The sequence below is a fragment of the Castor canadensis genome, chromosome 8 (assembly GCF_047511655.1).
Source record: "Castor canadensis chromosome 8, mCasCan1.hap1v2, whole genome shotgun sequence".
Classification (NCBI taxonomy): domain Eukaryota; kingdom Metazoa; phylum Chordata; class Mammalia; order Rodentia; family Castoridae; genus Castor; species Castor canadensis.
In genome coordinates, this window is record NC_133393.1 from 38,472,255 (window position 1) to 38,478,989 (window position 6,735).

A 6,735-nucleotide genomic window follows, 5' to 3' on the forward strand; every position below is an offset into this window, starting at 1 on the left:
TTCACTAATTTCCCCTAAATTTGAAGAAACAGATATCTCTCTAAAGGCAATCAGTTTGAATTAGCACACTCATGGTTGATTCTAAACTCATTCAGCCTCTATCAGCTTGTGACTGCTCAGGTCTGTTTACTTCCCTTGGGGTTGTGTTTTCTTCCTCTTTCTGCCCACTACCTCCTTCTCTGTCATCCCACTCCCCTTTAGCACTTCTCCCTCTGAGAGGACCAGGGAAGCAGACATTGATTGACTCAAACAGGCCAATATAAGTACTTTTAATAACTTATACTGGTGAAAGTAGGGTTAAATGTAATATGGTTTTTGAGCACTCTATGAACTTCATTAATCTATGACCACATTTTCTCCTTCAACATAGCCACAAATAAGTAGAGGTGGAATATATTTGAGTATAGTCTCTAAAATAAATTCAGTTTTGTTTTTTTTTTTGGCAGAGAGCCACAGAGCAGTTTTGATGTATAGATTTTTTTTTCCCCATTCATAGTAGTCCTCCCTCATCCATGGTTTCACTTCCTAAGGTTTCAGTTACCTTGGTCAATAATTGTCTGGAAATATTAATTGGAAAATCACAGAAGTTAGCAATCTATAAGTTTTGAATAACTTTTATTTTAGTCTATCATTATAATTATTCTACTTTATTACTAGTTATTGTTAGTCTCTTACTGTACCTAAATTAAATTAAACTTCAGCATGTCTGCATTGGAAAAAACATGTAGGATTTGGTACAATATGAGGTCTCAGGCATACACCAGGGGACTTAGAATGTACCTCCTGTAGACAAGGGGAGTCTTCTGTTCAAATAATGAAATCCTGTTCATTTACTTAGAACTGCTGTTTGAATCCTAAGGACATCCAAGCCAGGAAGCTGCAGCTACCGAGACTATGGCTTTTTGAGAGCAATTTGCCCTCATAGCAGAGGCAGGAACGATGGAGGGTAAAAGAGAGTATCCTTTGCTTGAATCCCAACAGAGACAGTACACTCCTCACCTGAATTGCATTCAGTAAGCGTACTTCCAAGATGCATCCGCTCCCCTGAAAACAAGCTGCCCAAACATCTGTGAGGAGACAAAAGAAAACATGGGGAAGGAAACCAGAGATGAATATTTCAGCAGAAACGTGGGAAGAAGTACACTGCAACTTGCAAACAGCCTTCTGTACCACATGCCATAAATTAACACAATATAAATTTATACATATTTACACCACATAGTCTCTAACTATATAAATCCTCAATACTCAGACTTGTGGAGTAGGTGTAAGAGAACAGTCCATATGTTTATTCATGTTCTGTGGAGCTCTAGGGAACTTAGTGATTTTACACATACACGTTTTATCTCTCTCTCTCTCTCTATATATATATATATATAAGTTTTAATATATATATTAAAATTGATTCTAAATGTTTAAATCAAATTAATGCCTAGAGGCAAAACTTTATTTTAGAGAATGTTGCCATTTTTTCAAGATCTTCACAGCCAAAAAGAATTTTAATTCTATTCAACTGAGTATTTACCTAGCTGCCTTATGTATTCCAAAACCTCAGTAGTTACTGATCTATACATAAAGATTGTGTTGAGTAAATGTCTCACTGGTGGAAGAGACAATGTAAGGGACTATTCTCTCAGCTTTCTCATCCATATGAAAGCAAGTGAGATTAAAATACCAGATTTCACATTTGCTGTTTGGAAGTTTCTTTGCTACTGAGAAATATTGTGGTATCTGGAGTGTGAGAGGGATGGCTGAACTCAGAATAGTTGGGTTTTGTTCCTGGCTCTACCATTTACTTATTCTCCTTGGAAAAGTCCCTCAATCTCTCAGAGGATAAAGGAGTACAGGAATACATGTTCTGAATATCTAAAAGATGTCAGGAATCAATGGTTCAGAGTTCACTTGACCGCATTGGCAACTGTAATGTCTTTATGTGTACTTTCAAGTCATTGTTATGGTTTCTTTCACAATTTGCCAAGCAAACAAAATGCATTCAGTTTCCTTTACAGTTTTCTTGAAAGAAAGCTACAGCTGGGTTGCTGTTGACACTCTTTGTTTCAGAGGAATGCCAACCACGATGGTCAGAGAAGCACATCTCAGCACCGATTGCCAACTTGCTTTGGCACATGCGTAAGTGTGGGCAGGAATTGTCCATGTGTCTTGGACAATGCCCAATACTCAGTGGGCATTTATTAAATATGGAAAAACAAGAATTTTAGGGAGAAGCAGATGCCTTCCATAAACAAGACTGATTATTCTACATAGCACTACTCAAGGTACAGTGGCTGTCAAGTGAGCAGAGCCTGTATGTCTATGAATGCACAAAAGAATCCTGATAAAATAGGATTGCACTTATGGCCAAAGTCACAACAGCTTCACAAAAAGAACAAAAGCTTCATTTCTGCATCATTTTACACTGACAATAATTCCTTCATGTAATTGCTTGCCTCCAGTTCAGTGTGACACTCTCCCCACATCTTTGTGTGGGAAGGGATGCAAATAATAGATCTCTGAGGGCCAGAGAAGAGGCACTCTTTCTACTGCTTTCTTTTTCCTGTATCTATATAAGCATGGAAAGAGGCTACACATCACAGCAATGCCCTTAAACTCCATGTAATGGCCAGGCTTATGACGTACAATAATTGAGTGAGGCTAGATTCATATTGGTACCTCTGTCCACACCTCCATCATCACTGGTGCCCCTATGCCTAACCTAGCAGTGAGGGGTACAGAAGAATCAGCCAAACTCATGTTAAGCAAAATCATTGGCAGCTATGGTGCCCTTCTGAGGAGTAGATTTGGCATCTATAAGAAACAAGAGCATCACCTAAAGGAAACTCAGGAACATCACTGTGGAGCAAAAGTCCACCCAGCATCATCTTCACCAGTGGAGGAAGGACCACTGATAAAGGACTTAACATACTTTAAACATTGTTTTTCTCATGCGTTTTCTTTTACTCCACTCAGCCTGCTGAGGATAATATCATGAAGTAGGAAATGCCCAATCAAGACTAACATTTCCAATTTTAAGATCATAGATCACTTTGCTAGTCTCATGAAATCTATGGATCCTTTCCCAGAAAAAAAAATCAAGTGACACAAAATTATAAGTACAATTTTAAAAGGCTGATTGCACTCAATCAATTTAACAGTTTTGCTCTGAGAATCAAGGAAAAGACATCAAGGTGTTATTACTTATTACATCTGTTCTTTCTGTATGGCTAAAAATGGTCCTATTGCTTCTGTAACAGATTACCACAAATGTAGTATCTTAAAACAATAGAAATTAATTTTCTTCTGGAAGTCAGAAACCTAAAATGAGTCAGTAGGGCTGTCTGCCTTCTGGAAGCTCTAGGGGAGAATTTGTTTCCTTGTGTATTCTAACTTCTAGAAGTTTCTTGGATTCCTTAAATCACACTTTTGCATCGTTCCAAGTTCTGCTATCATTATTTTATCCTTGTCTCTGACTGTGATTCCCTCATCTTTCTCTTATAAGGACCCTTGGCATTGCATTGTACCCCTCTGGATTGTCCAAGATCTCAGGACCCTAAACTCACCACATCTGCAAAATTCCTTTTGCCAGGTTATTTAACATATTCATGAATGCCAGAGTACAGAATGTGGACATCTTTGGAGCCATTATTCAGCCTATCACATGGTGCTTCAAGATTTTTACTTTGCACAGTACTATTTGAGACAACAGATGGGAGTTCAAGGTTAAAAGACTGGCCAAAAATGGAAAATGATACCTGATTGGCATGCCCTCCAAGCTTCTGTGTCTTCAAAAGAGTTGCTGGATGTGGGCCAAGTCTGTACAATGGGAAGAAACTACACCTCCTCAGTTGAGAAGAGCCTGGTACTGTTTCAACCCACCACTCCAGGGCAAAGTTACTTGGGCCCACTATATATTGAATCCAACTATGCAAACTATGTGATTGATTAAATGGACACAACACAAAAAAGAAAAATGAGGATTAAGAGATTTTCAAGCAAAGTAAGACTATGTACTAGTCAAAATAATTTGTAACATTCTCTCCCCAGCTTTCTAGACACAAGGAAACCATTTTTTCTTAAATTTCTAAATCATATGTATACTCTCATCAGCCTTTGTATGGATAATGTCCAAGCTAGTGCACAGATAATGTCCAAACTAGTATCTAAACTTACAGAAAAAGAAATGTACATGGGTCATAATATATTATAGTTACCTAGAGAAACTTTTGCAGAGTATATAGAACACCAAGATGTGTTGTTCCTAAAACTCATACTTAATATGCTCTGTTTCAATATGGACTCAATATTTGAGGAAAAGGAAATTAAATCAGTACTTGAGTTGTTGTTTTCTTTTTTGATCTACACCAGACTGGTGTGTCTGGATCCTGTGATCTAGATAGAATGTCATTATCCTGGTTTTTGTCTGTGACCTGTCAGAGCGGACGATTGGGCTTGAACTGAAAAGCAACACATATGCTTCAGAAATGCTTAATTGTGGCAACACAGAAACATTGAATAAGCTTCATGTTGAAAATGTTGTCAGTTCTCTTCCTAAGCCCTTCAGTGTTAAAACTGGGCAAAAAATAGATGGTGGAGCAAAAGGCTGTTGTTTCCCTGATATTCTCAGAGCCAATTCCTAGTTCTCGGCTTAGCATTGCTGCTGGGTTTGAACTGAGACTGGCGAGCAGATGAATGCCACACATCTCCCACAAAGAAAATCAATTGTAGGCTTTACATCTTTCTAGAGCATTGCACCAGAGTACTGTTGATCTGCTATTTTTGCTTTAAATGGAAAACGCTCCAGGGGAGTTTTGTGTACTCTAAACAAGATCTCTGTAGGATCAGATAATAAGGTCTGTGTGAATGTAATACAAAATGGAGAGAGGGGGACAAGCATGCTAATACTAATGAGAAATTACTCAGCTGAGACTTTCATTTACTAAGGTGAATAATATAAAAATGCCACTATCTCCACTGCCATTTTCTTGTGATTTCTCCAAAGATTCAGAGATTATCCTTAAAATAACTGGTTTAATTCTTAAGAAGTCAGGTCTAAACACAAGACTTAATATGTGCTTCCCACAAATACTCATATATGCTATTTATATTTTTTAAACTGGACATGCTTTAAGGTAACATTTGAAATAATGATTTTAGTTGGATAATTAAAGAAAAGCTGATTTGAAAGGGAGACTTTTAAAAAAAGAGAAATAGAAAATGTTTAGGTATTTTAATAATCCAAAGGTGAAATATCTGATACACAGGACAAAATGTGTATGGTAATGATGTTACTTTCAGTACTATGATAACCAAATAAGACTGTTGTGTTAGCATTGTTAATTCTGTATGTTCCTTTTTGTGTTAATAAGAGTTCTTCAAATAAATAGAATCATTAATATATAGATAGATATAGATAGATAGATAGATAGATAGATAGATATGTATATGTTCATTGTGTACCTATCTATACACATACATACATATAAGAAGTTGGCTCAGGAAATTGATAAATCCCTAGGCTGCTGTCACCTAGTTGGTACCTGGGAAGGCAATGGTGTAGTTCCAATCTTAGTTTCAAAGCTTGAGAACCAGAAGAAAAAAGGTTATAGTTCTAGTCTGAGGCTGGAAGACTCAAGATCCAGGAAAAGCCAGTATTTCAATTGAATTCTATAGACTAAAGGAATGATGTCTTAATTTGAAAAAATTTGGGCTGGAGGATTCTCACTTGCTCACAGGAGGGTCAGCCTTTTTAAATAAAATTCGGATCTTCACCTGATTGGATGATGCCTACCCACATTAAGGAGGACAGTATGTTTCAATCATTCTATTGACATCTTCACAGACATATCAAGAATGTTTGACCAAATATCTGAGCACAGGTAGTTTACATGTGAAATTAAGTATCCCATTTACTGATAACCACTCCCATCCACTCATCCATATCTACCCATGCATTTATTTGTTCATCTATGTTTTCAGCAGCTATTATGTGCCAAATTTTGGGCTAGGAGTCAGAAACACCAAAATATATAAAGTGAATTCCACTTCTAGGGTGATAGCAGGAGGAGTTCTGCAGACTGCTACCCAGTAAAACTGGCTTAAATTATTTTAAAAGGCAAAATAGCAATGTAAAGTCTCTAGAAATGGTTTTAAAGAAATACAGCAAGTGACAAAACCTTTGGAAAAAGGTATTAAACCTGAGTAAGAAGATTGAGAATCTGTAGCATGTGAACCAACATCCATTCCCCTCCTCTCCCCCAAGCTCAGGGAGATGGAAACCATACTACAGACAAGTGCAATCATGAACACAATGCCATTCCCTCTTCCCCAGCTCTTGGCCAACATTTATCATCATGTCTCTACTACTGGTTGCTGAGGGTAAAAGCTGGATGAGTGCAGCCCACAGCTGAAGATTCTATGCTTCCATCCAACGCACACTCATGTGATGGAGTCTCTGTGTTGGGTGTAGTGCTCTGATTATACTGGGACTCTGACTACCTATGTCAGCTCATAAGGTAAGGGATTTATGTTAGAAGAGGCAAACTAAGAAATGCTGAGGCTACTTTCTTCCTTTCACCAAATACTCTACTGCAAAAGTGTGGTGACATCCAGAGAGTGACACATCACTGTCCCTACAGCAGCCCCAGATTTGCATCTCAGAGATTTTGACTAATTGGAGAAGCAGATTAAAAAGTATAGAGTGCCAAATCTTTTCCTAAAGGAACTGACTGCATTAAAAAG